Source organism: Pan troglodytes, chromosome 13 (genome assembly GCF_028858775.2).
Source record: "Pan troglodytes isolate AG18354 chromosome 13, NHGRI_mPanTro3-v2.0_pri, whole genome shotgun sequence".
Classification (NCBI taxonomy): Eukaryota; Metazoa; Chordata; class Mammalia; order Primates; family Hominidae; genus Pan; species Pan troglodytes.
The window spans coordinates 30,492,206-30,519,821 of NC_072411.2; the positions used below are offsets into that span (position 1 = coordinate 30,492,206).

A 27,616-nucleotide genomic window follows, 5' to 3' on the forward strand; every position below is an offset into this window, starting at 1 on the left:
ACACTTTCAATACATGATGAGACTGCGTCTTCACCTTCTCCCAGCGCATCCTTATTTCACTTCTTCCTTCTTCCTGGGCACCCCTCCAGCTGCAACTCCTGGGTGGAGCATGCCTTTCCCTCACTTGCATCTGCCTCTTTGCCTTGGAGGTACCCTCCAGCCACTTGGAGAAACCTCCTCTGGCCCCTTGACTACTCTGGGGGCCCCTCGACTACTCTGGGGGCCCCTCGACTACTCTGGGGTCCCCTCGACTACTCTGGGGGACCCTCTGAGCTCAGAATTCTCCTAGAGGAGTACCCCTCATCCAAACTGGCAGTGGGGCCACCAGACCCCAACTTCCTGGTTCAGGGCTTGCAACATGGTAATGTCAACCAAAATTAAGGCTGCCGAGGCAGAAATAAATTCATGAAGGCTTACTGGACACCAAATGTGACGATCATCCAAGGAAGACATGTCAGCAGAGTTACGCATGCTCCACAGTCGGCCACACGTGGAAGGATTTTCTGGGAAAGCTGAGGAGAAGGGAGGGGAGGACTCATGCCGGAGCTGTCCGCTTCACTGCAAGCTCCAATGCAGGGGTTCGGTCATTGGCCATGGACAGCAACACACAGGCTAAAAGGCCCTACATGCAAGACAAGCAGCAAAGCTTCATGATTTAGAAACAAATCAGTGTTTTTTCAGCGTCAGTGGGTTGTTTTTTTGTTTGTTTTGTTTTGTTTTTCTGAGACATCATCTTGCTCTGTCGCCCAGGCTGGAATGCAATGGCATGGTCTCCGCTCACTGCAACTTCCGCCTCCTGGGTTCAAGCGATTCCCCTGCCTCAGCCTCCCAAGTAGCTGGGATTACAGGCGCATGCCACCACACCCAGCTAATTTTTGTATTTTTAGTAGAGATGGGGTTTCACTATGTTGGCCAGGCTGGTCTCGAACTCTTCACCTCGTGATCCACCCGCCTTGGCCTCCCAAAGTGCTGGGATTACAAGCATGAGCCACCGCGCCCAGCTGGGTTACCTACTAATCTGTACTTCAACAGTTTGAGGAAACTCACGACAAAATCTGTGGGACTCAGGATAAGATGCTTCACTCAGGCACAGGATGCAAGCCACGAAGCTTAAGGCCTCCCTGAGGGAGCAGTGTGGCAGCTGCCAATATGGGCTGCAGGTTATCAGCGAGCACTCAGGCGCCATTTGTCAATGTGTGCACAAGACGGAGGGGGAGAGAGAGGCAGAGGGAGAGTGAGGGAGAGAGAAAAGAATGAGTGAGAGAGCGAATGAGACACGGAGTGAGACGGTGAGAGAATGAGAGAGAGTGGGAGATGGAGTGAGTGGGAGTGAGACGGGGAGAGAGATGGAGAGAGTGAGACAGTGAGGGAGACAGCAAGTCACCAGTCTCAGGCCCAGTTCCGCTGCTTCCTCCTAACCTGCTGAAAGCCCCACGGGCACCACAGAGAGGCGAGCTGACCTGCCCCAAGTCTCCAGCTTGTAAGAGGGGCCTGGGACTCAGACCGGATTCCAAACCCCAGCCTCCTTCAGCTTCCCCACCCTGCATTCCAGAAGGTTTCTCAACCCCATGCAAGAAGGAGATTATCGCCTACTAAGAAGCTTCCTGGGCTCCCTGGGGCCCCCTCAGCTTCCATCCACCTGTCAATCCTCCCTCAGGCTATCTCTGCACGTTTTTCACCATTTGGACTGACAGAGGTTTAGAACATTTTTGCTTTGATTATGTCCATTATTTAAAGATTCTCCCTGGAGATTTGTAGCTAAAGACACCAAAAGGTGAAATAGAAATTCACTAACCAAGTTATATAATATGGTGCTTTATTCCAAAAATGATAGTGAGATATTTTAGTCGTTACCACTTACCATGACTTTCTTGTGGTGTTTTCCAACTTCTGGCATTTCAGCTACAAATAAAATAAAATAAAATATTACGAATCCTCAGTTCTGTTCCTTGGAAACATGGGCCCCCGGATGGAGCCTAAGTCACAATCCCTACCCTTATGCCTTCTATGATCTGGGAGGGAAACCAGAATAAATATGCTAGAATGCAGTAAATGAGATCAGAGAAATACCTCATCCATACGGGAATGTAAAGGCACAGCCACCTTGGCCCAGTGCGGGACAGCCCAACTGCCACTCCGGCATGGAGCTGCCTGTCCTCAGCCTGCCCCGGAGCTCAGCTCTGCCCTGCTCACTCCCACTTCCTTCTGATTTTCAGCACTCTAATGGCTTATAGGACGCTGTGAGTTTAATTTGCATTTCTCTAATGACCAATGACGTTCAGCACTTTGCATGTGTGTAACAGCCATCTGCATATCCTCTTTGGTGATGTGTCTGCTGAAATTTTTGGACTATTTTCTTACATCTTCATAATTGTTTATAGGGACTATCTCCACTGTCCTTCCTTCATGCCTTCATCAAAATCAGTTGTTCACACGTGTGTTCATCTCTTGATTTTCTACCCTATTCCGTTTATCTATTCATCTATGTTTACTGTTTTATTACTACAGCTTATAATGTCTTTCCATTTTCATTCACTTTAAAATTCTTTTTTTTATTTTTTATTTATTTTTTTAGTATTTATTGATCATTCTTGGGTGTTTCTCAGAGAGGGGGATTTGGCAGGGTCATAAGACAATAGTGGAGGGGAGGTCAGCAGATAAACATGTGAACAAGGGTCTCTGGTTTTCCTAGGCAGAGGGCCCTGCAGCCTTCCGCAGTGTTTGTGTCCCTGGGAGTGGTGATGACTCTTAACGAGCATGCTACCTTCAAGCGTCTGTTTAACAAAGCACATCTTGCACCGCCGTTAATCCATCTAACCCTGAGTGGACACAGCACATGTTTCAGAGAGCACGGGGTTGGGGGTAAGGTTATAGATTAACAGCATCCCAAGGCAGAAGAATTTTTCTTAGTACAGAACAAAATGGAGTCTCCTATGTCTACTTCTTTCTACACAGACACAGAAACAATCTGATTTCTCTTTCTTTTCCCCACATTTCCCCCTTTTCTATTCGACAAAACCGCCATCGTCATCACGGCCCGTTCTCAATGAGCTGTTGGGTACACCTCCCAGACGGGGTGGCGGCCGGGCAGAGGGGCTCCTCACTTCCCAGACGGGGCGGCCGGTCAGAGGCACCCCCCACGTCCCGGACGGGACAGCTGGCCGGGCGGGGGGCTTCCCCCCACCTCCCTCCCGGACGGGGCAGTTTAAAATTCTTTCTGATCTTCCTTTTGATTTGTTTTGACCCATGAATTATTTAGATGTGCATTATTTAATTTCCAAACACTTGGGGATTTTCCAGATATCTTTCTAATGCTGATTCCTAATTTAATTCCATTTTGGCCAGAGAACAGGCTCACTATGACAGAAATCCTTTCGCATTTACTAAAGCTTATTCTGTTGCCCAGAGAATACTTTATCTTGGTAATTGTTTCATGTGCACTTGAAAAAATGTGCATTCTGCTAAACACAGGAGGGTTCTATAAATGTGAGTTACGTCACATTTGGTTTCCAGTTTTGTTTCTGTATTCTTACTGATTTTCCATCTACTTATTTTCTCTGTGTGTCACCCAGGTTGGAGTGCAGTGGTGCAATCAAAGCTCCATAAGCTCAAACTCCTGGGCGCAAGTGATTATCCGTCCTCAGCCTTCCGAATAGCTGAAACCACAGGAATGTGCCAGCAGGAAATTTTTTTTTTTTTTTTTTTTTTTTTTAGAGACAATGTCTCACCATATTGCCCAGGCCGGTCTTGAACTCCTGGGCTTAAGCAAAATAGCCGCCTTGGCCTCCCAAAGCACTGGGATTACAGATGTGAGCCACTGCACCCGGCCCTGTGTACTTATTTTCAACAATTATTTAGAGAAGAGTGTTGAATTGTCTAACCATATTTTTTGATGACCTTCTCTGTCCATGGTAACATTTTTGCTCTGAAATCCACTTTACTTGGTATCAAAATGGTGACTCCTGAATAGCACTGGTGCGAAGTGTGTTCCATTCTTTCACCTCTGATCCAATGTTGCGTGTTGCATGTGTGCACACTTGTGTGGTTGGCACTTGCTTTTTAATCCAATTGAAGCAATCTCTAACCTTTAATTGGGCTATAGTTTAGGTTTGTTTCATTTAATACAATTATTGATTTGGTTAGGTTTAAAGCTAGTGTCTTGTCATTTGTTTTATCTTAATCCAATCACTTGTTTTCTGTTTCTTTTTTGGCATTTTTGATTAATTAAGGATTTCTTACATTTTCACATTATTTCTTTTATTGGATTATCAGCTACAACTGTTGTCTTATTTCAGTGGTTGTGTTAGGGCTTACACTATACTTCTTTTCACAGTCTATACGCTAAAGTGATATTATATCACCTCAACTGCAACACAGGTCGGGTATCCCTTATCCAAAATCTTGAGACCAGAGGTGTTTCAGATTTCAGGTTTTTTCGGATTTTTGAATATTTTGAAATATTATACTTACTGGTTGGGCATCCCTAGCCTGAAAATTTGAAATAAAAAATTCTTCAATGAGCATTTCCTTTGAGCATCATGGCAGCATTCCAAAAGTTCTGGATTTTTTTTAGAGCATTTTGGATTTCAGACTCTTGGGTGAGGAATGCTTGCCCTGTCTATGACCCTTATAACAATATACTGTGTTTTCTCTCCTGCATTTGTGCTAGTGTCTCACAGTTTACCTGTCCATATTTTACAAATCCCCAATGCACTGTTATTTTGTTTTAAAAAGTTGATTCTCTCTTTTAAATAACATTTCTATTGCTTCTCATTCCTTTGTGTAGACACATTTCCATCTGGTGTCACTTTCCATCTGCCTAAAGGACCTCCCTTCACATTTCTTGTAATGCAGGTCTGAGGCTCATCAGTTCTTTCCGTTTTTGTGTGTTAGGGGGAGGAAGGCCTTTATTTCATTAAGTGAAAGATATTTTCTCTAGGTAAATGTTTTCTTTCAGCACTTTAGAGATGTTGTTCTGTTGTCTTCTCATTGCATTGTTTTTAATGAGAAATTTGCTGTCATCCTTATATCTGTTCCTTTGTACCTAATGTTTCTTGTGTATCTGACTACTTTTAAGATTTTCCCTTATCACTGGATTTGAGCAACTTGATTATGATGTGTCTTGGTGCTATTTTCTTTATATTTCTTATGCTTCGGGTTTGTTGAGCTTCTCGAGTCTATGGGATATAATTTTTAACAAATTTGGAAAATTCGAAGAAAATTGTATTCCTTAAAATATGTTTTCTGTCTCCCTCTCCTTCTACAACTATAATTACTCATGTATTTGGATATTCAACTGCTTAAAGTTAACCCACAGCTCACTACTATTTTTTTAGTCTTCTTGTTTCTCTATTTTTCATTTCTCTGTTTTGTATTTCTTGATAGTTTCTTTCCTTGTCTTTAACTTCTCTAATCATTTTCTCTGAATTGTCTAAACCATCCTATGTATTTTTGTCTCACGCATTGTGGCTTTCATCTTGAGAAGTTTGTTTTGGATCTTTTCTAAATCTTCCTTGTATCTAGTTAACATGATCAACCTCTTCCTCTATTATACTAAATATATGAAACATTCCTATAATACTTGCTTTGATGTCCTTGTCTACCAGTTCTATTATATCATTTGTCATTTCCGGATCACTGTTGGTTGATTGATATTCATCCTCATTGTGGGTCATTTTTTCTTCTTCACATGCTAGTAACTTTTGATTGAGTGCCGTGCATTGTGAATTTTACTTTGTCAGATGCTGTATATTTTATATTCCTGTAAATAGCTTTGAACTTTGTTTTGAGTTTGATCTTTTTGATCTTGCTTTTATGCTTTGCTAAGTGGGATCACAGCAGCATTTAGCCTAAGGCTAATTTCATCCTCCACTGAAGGAAACCCCTTCTAAGTACTCTACCCAGAGCTCCCTGAATTTGTTTTCTACTCTGGCTGAGGGGAAGAGGCACTATTCCCAGCCCTGTTTGATCTATGGAGAATGCTCCCTGTAACGCCATGTGTAGCTCTTTCTCTTTGCCATCCTCTGACCAGTATAGCTGAGCGGTGGGGGAGGATCCTCTGCAGACCTCCACAGCTCTCACTGTGTACCCCTCTCTCCTGTGAATTCCAGCTGCCTTGGATTTCCTAACTTCATCTCTGGTTTTTCATCTTAGTGAGTATACCGAGCTTTGCCTGGCCTCTTCCTTTTACCACCTGTGTCGTGCACTGGGCCTAGCGCAGGGCTCCACTCACCTGCTTCCCTGTTCTCATGGATCATTCCCCTTCATTTCCTGGTACCCGATAGCTTGACAACTGTTATTTCAATAATGTGTCCCATATTTTTACATTTATCAAACAGGAGGTAAATCTGGTCCTTATTACTCTATCTTTTCCAGAAGTAGAAGCAATAGAAATGTTTGTGTCTTCCAAGAGTCACACAGATGAATGCTGGCCATGCCATTCACACACCATCTCCAGGAGGTGATGCTCTGTCAGCTGGCAAGAGTCTGGCTTGACAGGCAACCTCAGCCCTGATGTGCATATGAGGACCTCAGCTCTCTGACTTGATGTCATTAAACATCAGGTCAGTCACACCCTTTGGAAGTCATCTGTAACTTAACTGCAAGGAGAGAATCCACAACTCAGATAGAGGTGAGTGTCTGGTAATTGCATTCCCCATGGGGCACCAGTAAATTGGCAAGTCTGTGATGCCAGGCTCTCCTGTGAGCTTCGTGAGCCCAACTCAACCTTGGGAATGTAAGGATGTAGGCTTTCTGAGTCCCCAGGCTCTGGGTAGATTATCAAGGTGAGAGCAGCTGTCAGAAACTGGCCCAACTGCTGTTCCTCATGCGACACCCAAAACACATTGCATGTCATCATGCCTAACATTCTGCAAGCTGCTGCATATAATAGGGTTACCCAGTTGGACCTTGTATCTCTAAAGATCCAAAAACTTCATGTTAACCATTTTGATGGAGTTTATGCTAATGTGTCTATTTTAAATATTTTAACAATAACAGGCCTAAATAAATGAGCAACTAAAGTCACACACTATTGTTAGCACAGTAAAGAGAACATAACATAACCCCTGCATGGTCATGCATCAGGATCGCAAGCACCCCTTCTGTGAGAGGGTGTTAGCTCTGAGGACCTGGGAGGGTGACAGCAATTGGAAGATGTCGGTTCCTTCCCATTTCTATGAACACCAATGAGCTGCATGGCATACAGCCAAGTCTGTGGCCCCCTCTGTCTCCACTTCGTCATCTGAAACAATGGCAGTAGAACCTTCCCTTCCTGGGTTGTCAAAGTCCACGGAGAAGCATAAACCGTGATTCACATGTGAGGAAGTACGCAGGTTTCAAAGGCCCTGGTCTTTGTATAACAGCATGCTGTTCAGGCCACACTCAGCAGAACCAGTCATCAGTTTCCACCATGTCAGATAAAACACTTCCCGCCTGAGGCCTTTGCCTCTGACAGTGTGTTTTCTTAGGAGAGATATTCTGTTAAATGATAAAGCAGATTGCTTAGAGGGGCAGTCTGCAAAGGCTCTTGTTTTTCTAGACAAGCTATCCTTAAAGGGACAATCTGGGATTTCAGGAAATGGGACTAAGCCAGTAAGTGTTAGGTATTATAAAAAGAATTGAGCAAACAGGGCCTTCAGCAACACTGCCCTGCAAGTGGTAACCAAGCCACCTTTGATGGAGACATTTTATGGGGAATTCTTTGCATCAGCATGAGAGGTCAGGTCAGTGTTGGTCCCTCAGAAAACTAAAACCCATCAGCTTCCCATGGAAATATGATCTCCCTCCCCATTGTCCCAGTGGGAAGGCGGGGTCATCCTGGGTGCAGCCTCACAGGAAGTGAGTCTGGAAGCTTGCAGGTGTGCCCCGACCCTCCCCTTTGCTCAGGCCTCTTCCTCCCCTCCCACACCTGCCCACACACAGGCCAGTGCCCTCTCACCTCCCTTCTGCCCAGGCCTCTTCCCCACCCCTGACACCTACCAGTGCCCTCTCACCACCACTCTGCCAACTGCCAATTGTTGGCCAGTCCGTCTCCCTCACCATCCCAGACTCCTTATCCCCATTCACCCCCTGATATCCCCACGGCACCTAGAGTGCACTGGCCATCCAGGACATGCTGCTCAATGAAACTGACCTGACTCTCCTCTCATCCCTCAGATCCCAGTTCCTGTGGCTTCCAGAATGAAAATTCAACTGCATCATCCATGTTTAGCCCTTCCATGGATTCCCTCGGGTCTTTGGGGGTGCCTACAGCCTCCCATGCCTGGGCCCCGCCTCCCACACCAGCTGCGTCTCTTACTATGTCCTCCTTGAGGTTTCCCCATTCCTGACCACCTGCAGTTCTGCAAAGATGTCCTGGACACAGCAGACACAGAGCATGGGGAGAGACAGCCCAATCTACATAGAGGAGGGGTGGGTAGTAGGGGAAGGAAACGCCTTAAGATAGGCAGAGGGGACCACACTTCCTTCTAATCACAGTCAGATCCACTGTAGCAGTTTTTTCTGAATGGCTTATTTCACAAGCACTTACTGAGCACCTAAAATGTGCCAGTACCTAGCCTACGAGGTGAGTAGTAAACTCTGTCTCCCTCTAAAGGACAGCATTCAGCATAGGGCAGACACTGAGTGCGACAACACAATAATGGGATTCTCAGAACATAGGGTGCTCAGGGAGAGGGGAAGCTAAGTATGCCATGGTCTGGGCAAGGGACAGTGATATGGTTTGGATCTGTGTCCCTGCCCAAATCTCATGTTGAATTGTAATCCCCAGTGTTGGAGGTGGGGCCTAGTGGGAGTTGATTGGATCATGGGGGCAGATGTCAACCTTGGTACTGTCATGAGTTCTCATGAAATCTGGTTATTTGAAAATGTGTGGCACCTCCCCTCTCTTTCTGTCTTCCTCCTGCTTTGGCCATGTGAAGTAGCAGCTCCCCATTCACCTTCCACCATGATTGTAAGTTTCCTGTGGCCTCCCCAGAAGCTGATGCTGCCACGCTTCCTGTACAGCCTACAGAACCATAAGCCAATTCAACCTCTTTTCTTTATAAATTATCCTGTGCTAGGTATTTCTTTACAGCAGTGCAAGAATGGACTAATACAGAAAATTGGTACCAAGGAGAGGGACACTGCTATAAAGATTCCTTAAAATGCAAAAGTGGCTTTGGAACTGGGTAACAGGCAGAGGTTGGAAGAGTTTGGAGGGCTCTGAAGAAGACAGGAAGATGAGGGAAAGTTTGAAACTGTTGACGAAAAGAGTCAAACTCTGTAAAATATTTGAAGAAATTTCTGAGCCAAATATGAGTGACCATGGCCTGTGACAGCCCTCGGGAGGTCCTGAGAACATGTGCCCAGGGTGATGGGGGTACAGCTTGGTTTTATGTATTTTAGGAAGGCATGACACATCAATCCAATACATTTAAGAAATACATTGGTTTGGTTTAGAAAGGCAGGACAACTCAAAGAGGGTGCTTCCAGGCTACAGGTAAATTTAAACATTTTCTGGTTGACAATTGATTGAGGTTGTCTGAAGACCTGGGATGGATAGAAAGGAATGTTCAGGTTAAAGATAGAGGATTGTGGAGACCAAGTTTTATTGTGCAGAGGAAGCTGTTAGATAGCAGACTTTAGAGACAGCAGGTTGTAAATTGTATTTTATTAGACTAAAAGGTTTCCTGGCTCTTAGTTGATTATCTCCTGGATCTGGGAAGGAAGGAAGGAAAACAAAGTGGGAAGGGGATTCTCTATAGAATGTGGATTTTTCCCAGAAGAGACTTTGCAGGGCAATTTTAAGGTATGGCAACGAAATATATTTTGGGGTTAAATATTTTTTCCTTGTCTCATAATGTTATGCCAGAGTCAGACTGAAGAGCAAGACACAATATACATGGTCAAATAAAACCCATCTGAAGAGAATATATGGTTTGTAGGGCATGACTCCCTAGACCCCTTAGGTAGGAATTTGGGTAAGATAAAAAATCAGAGCTTAGTCCTCAAAACTTCCTTGAGACTGCTTAAATTGTTGTGACCAAAATGCTGGTAGTGATGTGGACAATGAAGTCTAGGCTGAGGAGGTCTCAGATGAAAATGAGGAACTTATTGGGAATTGGTGTAAAGGTCACTTTTGTTATGCTTTAGTGAAAAGTCTGCTTGCATTGTGCCCCTGATCTAGGGATCTATGGATTGAACTTGAGAGAGATGATTGAGGGTATCTGGTGGAAGACATTTCTAAGCAGCAAAGCATTCAAGAATTACCCGGCTCCGTCTAACAATCTAAGCTCATATGCATGAGCAAAGAAATGACGCAAAATTGGAACTTATTTTTAAAAAGAAGAGCATAAAAGTTTGGAAAAATTGTAGCCTGGTCAAGTGGTAGAAAAGAAAAGCCCATTTTCAGGGGAGGAATTTAAGCAGGTTGCAAAAATTTGCATGACTAAAAGGAAGGCAAATGCTGATAGCCAAGACAATGGGGAAAAGGCCTCAAAGGCATTTCAGAGACCTTTACAGCAGCCCCTCCCATCACAGGCTCAGAGGCATAGGTGGGAAGGATGGTTCGGTGGGCCAGACTCAGGGCCCCACTGCCCCCCACAGCCTCAGGACATTGGATCCACATCCTGATGGTGGATCCCTGAATGACTCTGTGGAGCAGGCCACCTTCAAGCCCTCCCTGCCACTGATCAGACCTTTCGGGAGGCAGAAAAAAATATATGGACTGTGATAAGCCACAGAGACAGCAGGGTTTTCTGCCTATCAGCTACAATTATCTTAACAAAGATATGTGCAAGAAGTTCAAAAGCACATAGAAGAAAAGTATAAACTATGCAGAGAACGTATGGGGTGGGTATTAGGATAACTTCCAGTGAGTGCGTGTTATAGGACCACCAGGTTAATGCGCCTGCTCCACAGTAACAGAGCAATACACTGAGACAGCAGGGATGCAGCAGAGAAAGACTGTAATGATTGCAGGGCACCAAGCAAGGAGATGGGAAGAGTCCCTTAAATCCATCTCCCCAAGAAGTTCTGGGCTAGGGTTTTTAAGGGGAGTATGGAGGGTGAGGGGCTGGAAAACTGGAATTGTTGATTGATCAGGGTAAGAGGGATGAAGTCATCAAGATGTGGAAACTACACTCTTTGGTGAGTCAGCTTTTTATAGGGTCTTTCAGTCAGCTTTTCACAGGGTCTTTCAGACCAGCTGGTACCAGTGGGGTCCTACAGACCAGCTGGCATCAGTAGTTTCACTGATTTATAGGACCTGCAAGGATATCTCAGAGGGAAAACCTAACATTCCATAACGTTCAGGTGGTTATTTCTAGAGTGGTTAAGGGGAGCTCTAATCTTGTAACAGGATCCATGCAATTCTGAGGCAACAGACACCAAACAGCTATGAGGAAGCAGGTCAGAGAGGAGGCTGACCCAGCGATCAATGCTGAGCATGGAGCAAGCTGTGTTTAATTTTGTTTCTGCCCCCCCCCCCTTTTTTCTTGATTAATTTTATAAATGTTACAGGGACTGTTTCACATATACAAAATTGCTGCTTTGCATATGTACATTTTTCTGAGGAGATGGTTGACCACATTTATCAGATTTTTCAAAGGGGTCAGTGATATAAAACTGCTAGGATTCGCTGCCTCATGTTGTCTTATTTAACCATGTGAGTTAGGCATTATTGAAGCTCAGTGATCTAGGTTTACCAAGCCGGTGCATTCATCCATTGGTGCACCACGCATTTATTGGACATGCTGTCTGCTCCCAGCAGCCTCCAGGCCCTGGAGTGCACTAGAGAGCAAGGCAGCCCAGCCCTTGCTGTGGCAGGCTGGCGTGGGAAATACGGCAGGCATCTGAGGAGCATGCCAATAGTGTGGCAGCATCAGGAGGACCTGTTATCTGGCCTTGTGCCCAGTGGAAAGGCCCTTTTAGAGAGGAGGGCACAACAGGACTGGAAGGGTGCTGCCCACAGAAAAGGTCCCATGTGAACCCCCAGCAGCAGGGGGCAGGCCCAGGGCTGCCAGGAGGAGGCTCTGGAGCTCCAGGAAAGGGCAGAGGAGCTGGGGAGGCAGAGAGCTGAGCCACGAAGTCTCTGTGGAGAGACCCTTAGAGAGACCATAAACACGAGCACCTCCAACCCAAGCCCAGCGCCACCATCACTCCAGTAGTTTTCTCAGCAAACCACCTGTGAGCCCTCAGGCCCTGGGAGCGGCCAGAGGAAGCCATCTCCAGGTGACCCTCTGTCACCTGGCACTGGGCACCTTCCACCCTGGGAACCACCAGAGCTGAGCCAGCCTGCCAGGGGCCGCCCCAAAGTGCCCCGTCAGCACAGTCTCCCAGGCCTGACACAGGCAGGCGCAGGCACGGCGCTCACCGCATAATGGGCACCTTTGATCTCCACTCTCCTGATCACCCAGAGCCAACAGCAGCAGCCTCGTGGTACAGCGGCCGGCTCAATGTCAGGGCGGCACTTGGCTGCTTTGATGTCTCAGTGCCTGCCTGTTTGAAATGGAAGGTTGTCACATTAAGAAGATTATGCAGAATCCATTTGTCACCACCCTTTTCCCACTGTGGTGAAGTCTACCCACCACCTGCCACTAAAGTCATAGCTGGAACAGACGAAGGTAATGGAAACAAGTTAAGGTGCCAGAGGCACTTGTGGTTACCAGAAATTTTATGAGGGGAGCAAGGTCCAGATTCTTAAAATGTTAATACAGTTGTCTCTTGGTATCCACAAGGGATTGATCCCAGGACCCAGGGATAGCAAAATCTGCAGATGCTCAAGTCTCTGGAATACAATGGCATAGTGTTTGTATATAACCTACACACCTCCTCCCGTATGCCTCAAATCATCTCTAGATTACTTGTAATACCTGAAACAATGTAAATGCTATGGAAATAATTGTTTTACTGTATTGTTTAGAGAATAATGATAAAAAACTCTGCACATGTTCATCACAGATGCAAATTACTTTCCAAATATTTTCAATCCCACAGTTAATTGAATTTTATGGATGCAGAACTCACAGATTTGGAGGCCCAACTGTACAGCAGCCTTCAAAACCCTGCCACAATCCAGGAATTCTGGCATTAATGTGCCAAGGCTTCCAGGTGAAACTGTCTAGTGACATTGATGAAAGGCAAATTTACGAAACATCCCCAGCCAAGCATGGTGCCTCAAGCCTGTAATCCTAGCACTTTGGGAGGCCGAGGTGGGTGGATCAACTGAGGTCAGGAGTTTGAGACCAGCCTGGTCAACATGGCGAAACCTCATCTCTATTAAAAATACAAAATTAGCCGGGCATGGTGGCTTGCACCTATAATTTCAGCTACTTGGGAGCCTGAGGCAGGAGAATCACTTGAACCTGGGGGACGGAGGTCGCAGTGAGCCAAGATCACGTAACTTCACTCCAGCCTGGGTAAAAGAGCAAAACTCTGTCTCAAAAAAAAAAAAAAAAAAAAAAAAGCCATCCTCAAACAGCCAGGAAGCCATGCACACTGCAATGTGTGAGGCATGGGCTCGGACACTGCCTCTGCATTCAGTCTGTGTGTTTTGTGGGCTTGGTCAGAGTATGAGAAGAATATTCCGCCTTGTGCAGATACAGAGTTCGAAAAAAAAGGAGTCTTCCAGTAGACTTTCGGCTAACTGGATATTCTGTTTAGGTTTTACACCAAAATTTGACAAGTGGTACTTCCTTAAAGGTTGGTTGCAATTGTGGAACCTGAAACCATACCAGTAGAATTGTCATACTCAGATATGTTAAAATTCATTGGTTTGTCTCACTTTGAATGGCTCTTTTGACCATGCGCGATTTTGTAACATTATGCATGGGCCATTTGGAAAATATTGGGTCCCTGAGTTGAGCAGACCTTCCAAACACACATCTGTGAGAAAATGACAGTGAAAAAGGTCAATAATGTGTCAGTATTATCATGAAAATAGTTTTGACCTGACAGCCCCCGTGAATGTGTCTGGGAACCCAGGTGTTCCCAGACCAGATTTGAGAACTACTGCCCTCCAGAATTCTTGGCACATGCACACGAGCGGGTACTGGAACATTCACAGCAGCTGTGTCATAATTGCAAACACGTGGCAATGGCCCACATGCTCTCCAGGACCAGAACAGAAAAATCAATCATGGCAAATGCCCACCATCAAACACAACACAAGGTAAAACGAAGCAGACTCCTACAGCCATATCCATCATCACAGATGAATCTGCAGCACATAACAGGAGCGAAAGCAGTAAGCCACAGGATGAGGGAGGGTGGTCCCAGTCCCACACTGTCCAAACAAGGGGGAAAGTGAGCAGCAGATGACAGGGATGCACATGCTGGGAAAAATAAGGCTATTTTTTTTTCTTTGTAGAGATGGGGTCACACTATATTGCCCAGTCTGGTCTTGAACTCCAGGGCTCAAGCAATCCTACCTCAGCCTCCGAAAACGCTGGGATTACAGGCGTGAGCCAGCACACCCAACCAGGCTATTATTAACACAAAATTCTAGACCATAGGCACGTCTGCCAAGGACGGAGGAATGGCAAGTGTTAGCAGTCTTGTCTCTTAACCTGGGGTAGGTACTCTAGGGCCTGTGTTATTATTCTTGAAATGGCACAAATTTTACACTCTTTTATATAATGGGGACATTTCACAATAACAACTACTGAGGATGAGAATAAAAAAGAATAAAAATGAGAATGGCTAGTCTGGTGAGGCCTGCTGTTTCTGAGCCGTGTCACTTTGCAAACTGTCATCATGAAAGCTGTCTCCTTCACTCACTGAAACACATAGAATCATGCTGTTTGAGAGTTACTTGAATCTTTCACAAAACTGAAGGTTTTTTTCACTGACAAGTGAGCACTCTTCAAAGCTAAGGGAGGAGCTGCCTCTCTGGGGAATCCTGCCCTGGCCACACTCTGGTCACCTCAGTCACAGCCTCTCACACCAAGACACGTGGGCACCTGAGTCCACTGCCTCACCTGTGAGCTCCCAAGGGCAAGAACCATGGGTCACCATGGAGAGCGTGGAACCGGGCAGCCCGAGGGGGCAGAGCTGCAGTCCCTCTCTCCCCGTGTGTGCTCGGTGCAGGTTGAGGTGATGAACACACCTGGGCTGCCCGTCCAGGGCACTCCCCTCCTTGTCAAGGGGTGACCACCCACCACCACCGTGAGTGTCAACCTGGGTGTGCCACACTAATTCCACCCACTTCTGCCCACTGGGGAGGCCTATGGCAAGTCAAGGAGTTTCGTAATAACCACCAGCTACTGTATTCACGAGAAGCAAACCATAAGCACATGCGGTGCTGCGGAATCAGGAGGACCAGAGAAAGAGACCTTCGGGTGTATACAGGAGAATATCTTTATTCAGTGCACTCAGACCCAGTGCACTTAACATCCAAAGACTGGGCCCAGAACAAAGACAGCACTTGACTTTTATACACCCTTCAAAAACGAGGTGGGTTAGCTTGAAGCAGGCTTACAGTGACAGTGGCATGAAAGCAAGGATACAGAGGCAGAACAATTCATCAAATTGTGACAGGTTCATAACTCAGGATTACACATGACCATTGCCAAGCAACCCAGATGTCTGTTTTCTAGGTTTTGCTCTAAACAGCCTTACACTGGTTTATCTCATAACCTTTACTATGGTGCCCAGACAGCTGTAGTTCAGGCCTGCTCAGGCTTCTCATGACCTTCGTTGTACTTCTTAGATACAACAGAATACTTGAAGTTACTAGTTGCAGAGAACAAGAATCTATAAACTCATAACATAAAACAAAGGAAAATTTGTTTTTTTCTCCCTGTGTTGAGGGAGTCCTGGGAGAGTCTCCAGATCACATTCCTTTGTGTCCCGGCTTCTTAGATAGTATTATCAAGACTTTCCCTGGGTCTGGGCTGTGCCCGTTGCTGCCTCTCGGATAAGTCAGCCTAATACAGGAAAGCTTATTTCTTTCTCTTTTTAATTTTATTTTTCTTTATTTCTTTAATTTCCCACCTCACAGACACCTTTTCACCCATCAAGGTGTCTCCGATGGCTTGCAGAGTGCCCAGGCACAACCCACTGCTCAGGATACTTATTGAACACTGACATGCCAGGCCCTGTGCTGGTGAGAACTGTGCCCAGTGGGCAGCGTGCCACAGTGCCTGATGCCAGTGCTGAGCTGTGCCACATCCCCTTTCTAAGAGCCGAGCACCCTGCAGGGGCATGTCTGAACATTGGGATCCACTCAAGGTCTCCCTGAGAAAAGGCCTGTTGGGTGGCCTCCGTCCACCTCATCCCCAACTCCTGTGCTGTGAGCTGCTGGGCGCTCCCCAGCCTCGTCTTCACCTGCACTGGGCCTCTCACCTTCTCACCTGGGCCCACCCCTTCCCCTCATGCTCAGCCCGGCCTGGCTGCTTTCAGTGCTTAGTTAGCTGTCACCTCCTCCAGGCAGCCCTCCTCTGTGCACCGCCCTCCCCATGCTTCCATCTACCTCGGCACATTACACAAATCTTTTCTGTTCCCTCTGTGCAGGGAGCTCCCTAGAGGCAGGAACAAGGCCCTCTGTGTCCCCAGGGCTAAGCACAGGTCCGGCTGGGTAGGTGTGACATCATTTTTGAATGAAATAAGGAATGCAGCAACTCTTATCTCCTCTGGGGCTTCCCAGGCCGAATCATGGCATGAGGACAGTGGATTGCTCAATTCCCAGAGTGCTGGGGGGGCCCAATGGCAGGTCCAGGAGAGGACCCTGAGGAGTCCAAGCTATCCCCATTCCCTGCCACCTTGCGGAAGTTATGCAGGCTCTGGATAGTAGAGGCCACAAACCTAAAACTTGAGCTCAGACCCTCCCACAGATGCTGGAGAGGCCTGAGGGAACTGCCCAAACCCAGCTCGCTCCCTCTCAGCACAGCCAAGCCTGTGCTGGGAGGAAAACGGCCTCACCCCAGGTGCTCACTGCACACCTGTGCTGTGTCAGGGGACACTGGCGCAGGGACCAGCCCCAGGGTGGCAGGCGAAAGACACACCAAGGGACCTCACGAGTCCTTCCAGGGTCATGGCCAGAGCGCACAGATTGCACTGCACCATGTTAATTTAATGACTCTGTGAACTTTTTCTATTTTCCTTCTTCATAGTGTTTCCCCACACGGCTCAGAACATTAGCAGGGAGTTTCAGATGGAGAGATTCAGATGGCTAGTTTTATGTGTGACTTGGCTGAGCCATGGTGCTCACATATGTGACCAAACATTATTCTAGGTGTTGCTAGGAGTGTTTGGAAGGAGATTAACATTTAAATCAGCAGAATCTGAGGAAAGCAAATTGGCCTCCCTAGCATGGGTGGGCCTCGTCCCATGCTCTAAGGCCTGAACGGAACAGAATGACCTCCCTCCAGCAAGAGGGGGCTCTGCAGCAGCCGCCACCGGCCTCCAGCCGCCGCCACCGGCCTCCAGCCGCACCGTCAGCAATTCCTGGCTCTCCAGCCTGCTGGTCCACCCTGCAGCTTTGGACCTGCCAGCCTGCATAATTGCATGAGCCAACTTCTTATCCATTTATGCCATAGTGTTCCATTATTGGAACGCTAAGCATGTGAGAGTTATTTCTATCCTACTGCTCAAGGTCGTTGCCAAGGCCTGATTGCAAAAATTCAAAATATCGCAACCTCAGGCATAAATGGGTGAAAACAAATCTCTCTCTGTATATCTGCACAATCTACTGGAGCTGTTTCTCTGGAGACCCTGACCAGTACAGAGCCCTCATGCTAGGATCTCTGGGCAAGGGGCAGTCTCTCTGCACCTGAATTGGCTCACTTGGTACATGGGGTAAGAATTGCATGGCCTCATGGGGTTTCCTGAGAATTAAATGAGGTTGAGGGTGTAAAGTGGCATGGCTCTTCGGGAGCCTGCAGTAAATGTTAGGGATTGTGGAGAAGCAGGAGAGATGTGTGAGAAGGAAAAAATAGGTAGAGGGAAGAGGAAAGGGGAGCAGGAGGGAGGAAAGCAGAGGGAACCCCTCTCAGACCTGAGGAACCATGCTGAGGGGGCCCCACCTCGTGCTCGAAGTAGCTGCTCTCACCTCCCAGCATTGGACAATCATCCTCCTTCCCCAAGAAGACCAAAGTGGCCTGGCTTCCCCTTGGGAGGTGTGAAGGGAATTCCGCACTTCTGTGGCTGATGTCAATGAAAGACCCAGGCCCCGCACGATGTCTTCATGGCTAGCTGTTTTGCCTCCCCAGGTGAGCAGCCAAGGACACCTGACTCAGTCCCTCCGCAGCACCTCCAGAGGGCGCTGGGAAATGGTTTCAACATGAGCCAAATCCTGCAGCAGCAGGAGTGGTGAGAGGAGCAGGAGGCCAGGCTGACAACATCAGCCACAGGCAGGCACAGCAGTGTCGCCAGTAGGCATGATCAAGTGAGCATATGCCCATCGGAGCCTGCGTCTAGCCCCCTGCCCTGTACCCTTGCCCTGTGTATGTCTACATCTTTTAATTTCCGTTTTAGCATGGTCACTTTGCATGTCATTAACTATTCATGAAAAACTTGATCACGATGGCTGCATAATTAACACTCATAGAGAGGTGGCGTAACTAACACGACCATTTCTCTATAGTTGAGTGATTCCATCTTTCACATTTTTTTGCTATTATAGATAATGCTGCAGTGAAACTCCATGCCCATAATCTTTATTTCTTTAGGATAGAGACCCAAACCCAAAGTTTATACTCTTGAGTCCGCTAGTATAAAGTTTTTGAAACATACATCAAGCTTAAAAGAAAAGGTTATTATCAATTTAAACTCTCACAGTTGTGTTTGAGAATATATATATATACGCAACAGTTCCCTGTTGAAAACGAACTCTGAGAATCCAGAATTGCACTTTTTTTTTTTAACACTACCCTCGGCTCATACCTGCAGAATTGCACTCTTGAGACATTTTGGACACAGAGTATGGCCAAGGGCATTCTTTAAAAGAAGGGTCTTGAGGATGCTAAAATTAGACATTGATTTTTAAAATCCACTTATAAGCAAGTTTATGCCAGGAAAACATCTATTTTCTTAAATTAATACCACTCTTTGGCTGGGCATGGTGGCTCATGCCTGTGATCCCAGCACTTTGGGAGGCCGAGGTGGGCAGATCATGAGGTCAGGAGATCAAGACCATCCTGGCTAACATGGTGAAACCCTGTATCTACTAAAAATACAAAAAATTAGCCAGGCATGGTGGCGGGTGCCTGTAGTCCCAGCTATTTGGGAGGCTGAGGCAGGACAACAGCTTGAACCTGGGAGGTGGAGGTTGCAGTGAGCCGAGATCGCACCACCGCACTCCAGCAAGACTCCGTCTCAAGAAAATAAAAAATAAAAATAATAGCACTCTTCTGAAAAACAGAATTTTCTATGATTTCTACAACTGAAACTAAGGGGCCCTGTGTATGAACACTATGCAGAACTCTCACTCTCTCTCTCTCTCTCCTGTTTTTCTTTCTTCTTCATTTCCTCCCTTTATCAAATATTTGTTGTCAAACATTTTCAGGGACACAGGACATGGCTTTTGCTCTCACAATACTCATAATCCAGTGTGAACAATATGCAAAAAGTAGTCAACTAGAACATCAAGTAGCTGGCTTCTGTCTCAAAAGGTAGTCATTCTAACAGCCTGATTTGCCTTCTCCTTATTGGAACTTCAATTCCCACAAAAGCCAAGTCATAATATCGGTCAACAACCCGATGGATACCAGGTAAACTCTCCACTAGCCAGAGCACAGAGGTGGCCCTGCAAATTGTTATAATAACTTATAGATACTATGATTGCCTACTGAGCAAGCCAAGATAATCAGTTGAATAAGTTATTAGAAATAGCCACATTTAATAACATGTTTGTTATAAGGCAAGGCAGGTTAGGTTTTCTGAGGGTAGCAGAAAACTCCCAAACAGTGGCTTAAACAAGATAGAGAATTATACACGATTTATATGAAGAAAGCAACAAACTTGACCAGGGGACATCAAAAGAGATTTGAGTAAACTGATGTTCCTCAACAGTCATGTTTCTCAGTGAGCAGAACAGATATTGGGGAGACACTGAATTTAATAACTAAATCTATCACAATTTCAAACTAAATATTGCTGGGATGTTTTTGTATTTGAAAATACGAGTTCATCTGGAGAAACTGACAAAAGAAAATAAGACAATGTTGGGAAAATATTTTATGAGGGAGATATATCTTCTTAGATACTGAAATGCTTTATAAAGCTACAATCAATAAAATGGTGTTACTGCAACAGTAATAGACTGATAGACTGAAAAACTGTTAAGATGACTAAAAGTCCATAAACACATGTGCATTATATAAAATATAAACTTATTTGTTATGTAAGTGTACAGACACATACTTAGTTTATGATAAAGCTGGCACTTCAGACCAGTGGGTGAAGCATAGATTGTCCTGTAAATGATGGTATTGGGAAAATTGGCTAACCGCTGGAATGAATAAAGACAAAGCCATACATCACAGCATGTACCCAAATGAATTCTAGAAGGAATTAAGGTTTATGTATAGAAAATGAAAACATGAGCATGGGAAGAGATTACATAGGTGAATATCTGACTTACTCTGTGGCAGGGTGAGTTTTTCTAGCACAGTGTCAAAGTCATAAAAACATGGTATGATTTAAGTACGTAAAAATTAAAAGAAAATTTTGTTTCAAAAAAGTGGCCGGAGGGAGGAGGAAACAAGAGGGGTGCTGGAGGCTGCAGTCAGGGTCATGAGCAATGTGTCCACTAGCATCCTTCATTCCTGGGCCTGCTGTGCTGGTGGAAAGGGCTCCAGACTGCCATTTGGGAAGCCCCACTCTGGTCCATGAAAAGGCCCATGGAAAAGACTCAGGACAGCCTGGCATCTGAAAGGCCCCGACCGTAGGGGTGGTGTTAAAGATACTGCCTCACAGGTATCGGAGGAACCCAGGCCACAGGGCTGCCATCCATCAGTGTTACTTCAAGTAATTCTTTGGAAACCTGAGGAGGAAATGACCTCCAACACCAGCGTGAGGCAGGCACACGCGTCTGTCCGTCCCCGTGGGCAGCTCGCAGGCTGTGTTAGGAGCACCTTCAGGGCCGACCTCAGCTGGCCACCGCCACTCGCCCCCGCGGTCGGTCATCCCAAGCTTTTCTCCCCACACTGTGACAAAAGTTGGGCTCAATGTTAGAAGGATGAGGCCTGCAGTAAGGGAGGGCCACAGGCTGTTTAACGAATACAGCAGGACAGCCAGCTAGGAGCAGGAAGTTCTCATGTCCTATAGTGCCATAGGGGATTATAATTAACAATTTGTCATGTATTTTCAAGTAGCTGGAAGAGTGGACTTTTAATGTTCCCAACAGAAAGAAGTGATACATGTTTTTAGTGATGGATATGCTAACTACCCTGATTTGATCATTACACATTGTACAGATGTATTGAAATATCACACTGTACCCTATAAATATGTACAATTATCATGTGCCAATTAAAAATACAAAAAGAATGAAATTGGCCGGGTGCAGTGGCTCACACCTGTAATCCCAGCACTTCGGGAGGCTGAGGCGGGCAGATCCCCTGAGGAAAGGGGTTCGAGACCAGTCTGGCCAACATGGCAAAACCCTGTCTCTACTAAAAATACCACAATTAGCCAGGCGTGGTGGTGGGTGCCTATAATCCCAGCTACTAGGAGGCAAAGGCAGGAGAATAGCTTGAACCCAGGAGGCGAGGTCGCATTGAGCCGAGATCACACCATTGCACTCCAGCCTGATCAATAAGAGCGAGACTCCATCTCAAAAAAAAAAAAAAAAAAAAAAAATGAAATCATGACCTTTGCAGCAACATGGATGCAACTGGAAGCCATTATCCTACATGGATTAATGCAGGAACAGAAAACCAAATACTGCATGTTATCACTTATAAGTGAGTGCTAAACATGAGCACACATGAGCACAGGAGGGGAACAACAGACACCGGGACCTACATGAGGGTCGGGGCTGGGAGAAGCAAGAGGATCAAAAAACTACCTATCAGGTACTATGTTCACCACCTGCAATGAGGAAATCATCTGTACACCAAACCCCAGAGACATGCAATTTACCCATGTAAGGAACCTGCACAGGTACCCCTGAACCTAAAATAAAAGTGGAAGAAAAAAAATAGAGTTGACATTATTTAAAAATATATAATAATATTTAGAGCAGAAAAAGGAAAAGATTAGGCCTGTAGAAATGATTTAATTCGAAAATGTCTCTGTATTCTAATCCGGTGGGCTTGGATTTGTTTCTGTCCACTTTTCTGCTGTGCCTGTCACAAAAGCCCTGCACCTTAAGCACGAGCTGGGGCCTCGGAGCCTGGGGCTTGCTCTGGCCTCCTGAACCCCACTGGTGTAGCCAGAAGCCCTGGGCTCAGCCCCCACTGCTGCGTGCTGGGCGCGGTGTGTCTGGGGCCGGACCCTGGCCTGTGCTGTCATGGTAAGTGCGGGAGGTGCGGGAGGTGCGGGAGGAGCAGGAGGTGCGGGTGCGTGGGCGGGCGGGGCCGGCTGCAGGGGGCCCCCACTCTGAGAGCCACCAGCACAGCAGTGAAGTAGGGGGATGAGGAACGGGGCTGAGCTCCATGGCGGTCAGGGACACTCCCCAGGACGGGGCCTGAGAATCGAAGGAGGATTCCCCGCCCACAGCCAGCAGAGGAGCACTCCCCAGGAGCAAACCGCCGGCAAACGTGCTGGGGCGCCCCCGGGTTGGGCTCAGGCCGGGAGAGGCAGAGGGTGCGCGCTGCAGGCAGGGCCCTGCTGGGTCAGAGGCCGGGCCAGATCCCGCACAGTAGCAGGCGTGGCTCAGCACCTTGAAGCCGAGAGGCTTTGTGATCCGATTTACATTTTCCAAAGGTGACTTTGTCAGGTGCCTGGAAGTGGATTAGGGCAGGCCATGGATTAGGGCAGGCCCTGAGGACAGAGCGCTGAGGGTCTGCTGCCTCCAGGCAGGGAGAAATGAGGAGGCCTCAAACCACAGGCAGAGAGAACAAAGCTCCCACCCCCATCTGTGTGGCAGATGAAAGAATCTGCCTCCGACTGCAATCAAAAAGCAGCACCAGATAGTATGTAATAACACATATTTGTAGGCAATGTGAACTTAAATGAAAAGTAAGGGAATCCTCAGAAACAAAAGCAGTCGCTGAAAATTGAATGGACAGCCTGTGACATGATGCCCTGCGCCCAGGGCCAGGAGCAGCAGGGGTGGGGGACGGTGGCCCTCTGGTAGCCCAGAAGATTGGGTTTCTACAAACAGGAATGGATGGGGCAGATTGAGAGGATGGGATAGAGAGGAGCTGAGAACTGCTGCGTGAAGTTAGGACTCTCCAGGGGCCATTGCCTCAGAAAACAAAAGACCAATAACTGGAAAAATATTTACCTGCACGTATCAAATGACAACATGAAATTTTGTTATCTTGGCCTAAACATTTCCTTGACAATTTCTAATCATTTCCCTGCTTTTATGCAGGTTTGAACTTGAAATTTATACTATTTAAGCCAAGAAGTTAACCTTAAACTGTCCCCAAAATATTATATTCCTGGAAACCAACACAGAAACAAGGGCTAATTTCTCTGGACAAATACACCATCAACCGGGGCTTTTCGGAATCCCCGTGGCAGGCGGAACTCTCAGATGCCCCCGGGATTCCGGTCCCTGCGTGTGTTCACACCTTCTCCTAGTTAGGCACTCATCTGCATGCTGCGCTGAAGAGACTTTTCAGATGTAACCAATGTCCCTATTCAGCAGAGTTCAGAAAAAGGCTATCCTAGGTAGATCCCCTAATCCGGTGATCCCTTATTAAGGAATAGGGTTCTTCCTGGAAGAAGGGATTTGAAAAGAAAGAGACTCCATGGCCGAGAAATTATCCATTGTTGGTGTTGAAGGAGGAGAGAGCCATCGGCCAGCCAGGTGGGCAGCCTGCAGATGCTGGGGGGCCTCCAGCTGGCAGGCAGTGAAGAGGCAGGGACCTCAGCCCTGCAACCAGGACTGCCGGGCAACCTGAATGAGCTTCAAAGCATATTCTTCCCCAGAGCCTGCAGACGCAAACTCAGCCAGCACCCTGATTTCAGCCTGGCGAGACTGAGCAGAGAGCGCAGACGCATTACATCATCATCCCTCTCGCCTACAGAGCGGCACACTGACGGACACACTGTTCCAGCCTCTACGTTTGTGGTCATTTGTTATGCACCAATACACATTTTGTTACCTAAAAGTGGGGTGTACTGTAACAAATACCTAAAAATGTGGCTGTGCCAGTGGAAGCTGACAGCAGGCAGAGGCATTCTTCTAAGAATGTTGAGGAGCGTGGCAGAAAAAGCCTGAAGTGCAGTGGACAGACTATTAGTAGAAATCTGTACTTGGAGGATCCTAGTGGTGACACCTCAGAAGAAGAGGAGGGACATGTCATTGGAAACTGAAAGAAGGGGAATCTTTACTGTTTATTGGCAGAAACTTAGCAAATTGTGCCCTGCAGTTAGGCAGAAAGCAGAAGGTATACATGACGGACTTGAATAAATTGCTAAGGAGATTTCCCAGCAAAGTGTTGAAGATGTGGCTGAGTTTATTGCTGCTGCTTATAGTAAAATGTGAGAGGAGGGAGATAACTTGAGAAAAGCACTATTAAACAAAAAGCAACCAGGACTGGATGATTTGGGGAATTGTCAGCCCATCCATATAGCTACGGACAATAAAATTAGGAGATTGCTTTCAAAGGCATGGCAGAGAAAAGAAGGTGAGGGTGTGACTGTACAACCTTTTGCTAAAACCTCAGAAGGATCAATGAGTCAGAGAATTCAGTCGTACAAAGGGCTCTTCCAAGAGATAGCACATGTGCCTCACAGGTCTTCTCAACCAAACCAGAGGACCACAGCCCTGTAGCATCTGGTCCTCAGCTGCATCAGCAAGAGCCAAATATAGCAAAGGGATTATCTCAAAAAGATCTGTGCTGCAGTAAACTTACAAGTGCTGATATTTCTTTGACACACTGATTTCATTTCCTTTGGTTTATATTCCCAAGAGTGGAATTGCTGGATCATATGGTAATTCTATTTTTATTTTTTGAGGAATCTCCATACTGCTTTCCACAGTGGCTGTACCAATTTACATTCCCACCAAGAGTGTACAAGGGTTCCCATTTCTCTACACCCCTTGACTTGTTTTCTTATGTCTTTCTGATAACAGCCATTCTAAGTGGAATGAGGTGGTATCTCATTATGGTTTTGATTTGCATTTCCCTGATGAATGTTGAGCATTTTTTCCTAGACCTGTTGGCCATAACATGTCTTTTCATTAAAGGTAGCAGCATTTGCAACTTCCTAGACATGTCTTCCAAGATATGGAATCAACCCAAGTGTCAGCAGACAAATGGATAAAGAAAATGTCGTATATATACACAATGGAGTACTAATCAGCCATGCAAAGGATGGAATCCTGTCATTTGCAACAACCTGGATGAACCCAGAGGACACCATCTTAAGTGAAATAAGCCAAACACAGAAACACAAATAAAGACCACATGATTTCACTCATATGGAATCTTAAAAAAAAAAAAAAGTTGACATCACAGAAGCAGAGGTAGAACACTGGTTACCAGAGACGGGATAAGCAGGGTAGAAGGGAGGATGAGGAGAGTTTATTCAATGGGTACAAAGTTACAATTATGTAGGAGGAGTAAGTTCTATTGCACTGTGGAGTGATGAGGATTGACAGTACAGTACTGTGTATTATAAAATAGCTAGAAGAGAGAATTTTGAATGTTCTCGCCACAGAGCAATGATAAATGCATGAGGTGATGGATATGCTAAATACCCTAATTTGATCAGTATATAATATATGTTTATCAAAACATCAGACTGTACCCCATAAATATGTACAATTGCAATAAAATAGTGACCACTAAAAGGAGATCTGTGGGCATGGCTTTTGCTTAATGGTCTGAATCCCAGTGCAATTCATGCAAACCCCACAAGGTTCTTGACTAAAATTGGGAAGAAATACTGCCAGCTTGGACTAAAAGGAACAGAGAGACTCTGAAATTAAAAAGACAGTCAGACCCTTAGGATTCCAGCAGCAGGAAGCGGGTTGATGAAACTTCAGCTGCAAATGCTCCTACCTTTAATGAAAAGGAAGAATGACTCAGAGCTCAGAGAACAGAACCAACAAGAGCCCAGAGGGTGAGCAAGATAACTGAGGAGCAAGGAAGGATAATTCCCAGGCATGGAAACCTAATCAAGGGTCTCTGGCTGGAAGTCATCCAGCTAGATTTCAAAACTGCTTTGGAGCAGTGACTCCTTTCTGTTTCACCTTCCATTTTCCTCCTTTTTAAACTGGAACATCTATAACTGTCACTCTATGTCTGTCCCACCGTCATATACTGGGAGTGTTGGGGAGATCACCTCTCTCTTGGATAGAGAGGAAATGTGTCTCAAAAAATTAACCCAGAAGCCTCATCCAAATCTGGGCCTGATTTACCTGATGAGATTTTAAACTTGGAATGATGTCTGAATGGGATTAGATTCTAGGGAATGTTTGGAAGGGCTATAAATTATTGGGGTCCAGGCCAGGCACAGTGGCTCATGCCTGTAATCCTAGCACTTAGGGAGGCCAAGGCAGGTGGCTCACTTGAGGTCAGGAGTTCAAGACTAGCCTGGCCAACATGGCAAAACCCCATCTCTACTAAAAATACAAAAATTAGCCAGACATGGCGGTGCACATCTGTAATTCCAGCTACTCGGGAGGCTAAGGCAAGATAATTGCTTGAACCAGAGAGGCAGAGGTTGCAGTGAGCCAAGACTGTGCTACTGCACTCCAACCTGGGTGACAGAGTGAGACTCTGTCTCAAAAAAAAAATTATTGAAATGTGGTAGGCAGAATTCAAAGATGGCCCTCAAGATTCACATCCCCTGATGTACACACCTTGCATGATTCCCTCCCTATGAGTGTGAACAGAACCTGTGAGTATTACGGAATACCACCCCATGATTATGTGTCATTATATGGCAAATTGGGTTTTGCCAAGGTAGCTAAGAAGTCTAATCAGTTGACTTTGAATCAGTCAAAAGAAAGATTTTCCTGTGGGCCTAATCTAATAATAAGAGCACAATACAGCTGGTTCAGAGACAGAGAAAATCAGAGATTCTAAATAGCAGAGACATTTCTGCTGTCCTTGAAAGAGAAACTCCCATGTTGTGGAGGGGGCAATAGGGAAGGAAAAGGCAGGCAACTTCTAGGGGCTGAGAGTAGTCCCAGTAAACATGGAGAAACCCTGCCTCTACTAAAAATACAAAATTAGCCTGGCGTGATGGCGCATACCTGTAATCCCAGCTGCTCAGGAGGCTGAGGCAGAAGAATTGCTTGAACCTGGGAGGTGGAGGTTGCAGTGAGCAGAGATTGTGCCATTCCACTCCAGCCTGGGCAACAAAAGCAAAACTCCGTCTCAAAAAAAAAAAAGAAAGAAAATTGGGAAAATAGACTTTTATCTCACTCCTTATACAAGAATCAACTCAAAATAAAGACTTAATTTTAAGACCTGAAACAATAAAACTAAATGCCAACACACCTAATAACAAAATTTCAAAATACGTGGTGCCAAAACTGATAGAATTCCAAGGAGAGATAGAC

At 46.1% G+C, this 27,616-nt stretch overlaps 1 long non-coding RNA gene across 1 annotated transcript; it reads right to left on the reverse strand.

The window, feature by feature from the left end:
- Positions 1-536: 536 nt before the first annotated feature.
- Positions 537-27,391, reverse strand: LOC107973690 (uncharacterized). The gene is made up of 3 exons (XR_001716083.4): positions 27,308-27,391; positions 1,862-1,902; positions 537-622 (listed from the first exon to the last, which is right to left on the reverse strand). It is a non-coding gene; the product is annotated as an uncharacterized LOC107973690 (long non-coding RNA).
- Between the last annotated feature and the right edge of the window lie 225 nt (positions 27,392-27,616).